This window comes from Chrysochloris asiatica, unplaced genomic scaffold (genome assembly GCF_000296735.1).
Source record: "Chrysochloris asiatica unplaced genomic scaffold, ChrAsi1.0 scaffold00077, whole genome shotgun sequence".
Taxonomy (NCBI): domain Eukaryota; kingdom Metazoa; phylum Chordata; class Mammalia; order Afrosoricida; family Chrysochloridae; genus Chrysochloris; species Chrysochloris asiatica.
In genome coordinates this window covers 2,613,583-2,615,786 of record NW_006408595.1, presented here as the reverse complement: position 1 = coordinate 2,615,786, position 2,204 = coordinate 2,613,583, and the positions used below count along the sequence as shown (strand labels likewise).

At 39.8% G+C, this 2,204-nt stretch overlaps 1 protein-coding gene across 1 annotated transcript in view; it reads right to left on the bottom strand.

Annotated features, from left to right (window-relative positions):
* The window catches only part of LOC102838465 (chromosome unknown open reading frame, human C12orf40), a 146,217-nt gene that overhangs the window by 77,577 nt on the left and 66,436 nt on the right, over positions 1-2,204 (bottom strand). The window lies entirely within an intron of this gene.

The window sequence follows — 2,204 nt, the reverse complement described above, 5'->3', positions numbered from 1 at the left end:
CAGCAATTCATCTCGTATGCCGTCTTCTGAAAAAAAAAAAAAAAAAAACCAGAACTGAGAACCCAGCAGTAAATCCATCCACCTATGGACATCTGATCTTTTGACAGAGGACCTAAATCCATGAAATGGGAAAGAGATGCAACAGGGGACTTTAAGAAGTTCATGAAAGAATTCCATCATCTTTTAATTCTATTTTTCTGTTACCTTTTGAAGCTCCTCTCATACTCTCTAGCAAATGCTGCTAGAAAAATTGGATATCCATTTGCAGAAAAATGAAACTGGATCCATATCTCTCACCATATACAATAAAATACTCTAAGACTGGGACCTTCCTACATTGTTGGTGGGACTGTAAAATGGTTCAACTTCTGTGAAAAATAGTATGGCATTTCCTCAGAAAACTGGAAATATAGCCCAGCAATCCCTCTACTTAGCATATATCCACAAGAAATAAGAACCAGGACAAGAGTTGATACATGCATACAATGTCCATCGCAGCACTATTCACTATAGCAAAAAGATAGAGACAGCCTAAATGTCCATCAATGGAAGAATGAATAAACAAACTTTGGTATATACATACAATGGAATGATATGCACTAGTGAAGAATAATGATGAATATATAAAACACCTCATAAAATGAAGGAACGTGGAGGACATTATGCTGTATGAAACTGTTGTTGTTGTTAAGTGCCGCTGAGTTGGTTCTGACCCATGGTGACTCAGTATAGGGTTTCCAAGGAGTAGCTGGTGAGCTTGAACCCCCAACTTTGTGGTTCAAACTGACTTTGCAGTCCAGTGTATTAACCCACAATGCCACACCAAGACTCCTGGATGAAATCAGTTAATCACAAAAGGAAAAATGGTATATGAGATCACTATTATAAGAATTCAAGAAAAGGTTTTCATGCTAAAAGAAACATTCTTTGACGGTTAAAAAGGGTGGGAGAGAAGGAAAAGTAATTTGCTGGTTAGAAGGTTTTACTGTTCAGTGCTATCGAGTCAGTTCTTACTCACAGCAACCCTGTATAGGGTTTACAAGTAATAGCTGATGGGTTGAACCATCGACCTGATGGTTAACAGTCCAGTGCTTATCCTACAACGCCACACAAGGACACATGATAACTAGGGTGACAGGAAAGGAAAACATACAAGAGGAGGAAGGTTGACTTAAGAATGATGAAGACACGTGAATACACAGAGAGGGAGGTAATGAGGGCTAAAGGGGGTAAAGGTAAATAGTGATATATACACAACCTCGGAACAACAGTGTTCTACACATAGATACATAGATAAACAGGCAGAACAGGTATGGGAAGAAGAGTGGGAGTATAACCACAAATATACAAGGATTTGAAACTGGATATTTGCACATGAGTATTTACTTCTGCTACAAACACACCTATGAATGTGACGGAGTATGGTGATGGCGGGGGTGGTATGCCATGGAGTCTGTTCAGACTCATAGTGACCCTGTATATGGTTTCCAAGGCTTCCGTAAATCTTTACAGAAGCACAAAGTCTTATCTTCCTCCATGGAACAGCTGGTAGTTTCAAACTGCTGACCATGAGGTTAGCAGCCCAACTTGTAACAACTATGTTATCAGAACTGTGGTGGAGCATAGAGGATGCAAAATGATGAAAACTTCTTAGATATTATTAAATCTCTTAAGGCAATGAGTTACTGGGCCTGGGGTCCCAAGATCATGCTCTCAGAGGATACCATGGTTAACCGGCATAACATAGTCCACAAAAATTATGTTACTATTTTGGTGAGCAGCGTCTGTGATCTTAAAAACTCATGAGTGGCTATCTAAGGAGCAACTATTGGTCTTTCCATGTGTGAAAGAAAAAAGAGCAATGAGAATTAAAGATTACTTAAATCCATTAGTCCAATGGGCTAATGGCACATGTGAACATCAGTCTCCATGAGTATGAGACCAAAAGAACTAGATGGTACCCAGCTACCTCCACCAACTATTCTGAAAGGGATCACATTACAAAGTCCTGTATACAGTGGGAGAAAATGTGGAACAAAACTCAAAAGGATAAAAATAAGACCAGACTTACTAGTCAGAAAGAGACTGAGAGAACCTGAGAATATGACCCTTGACCACCCTTGAGATCTGGAACTGCCCTCACCCTTGTGGCCCAATTTTCATCCAACTGTTGTTGTTGTTGTCAGGTGCCATCGAGTCGGAAC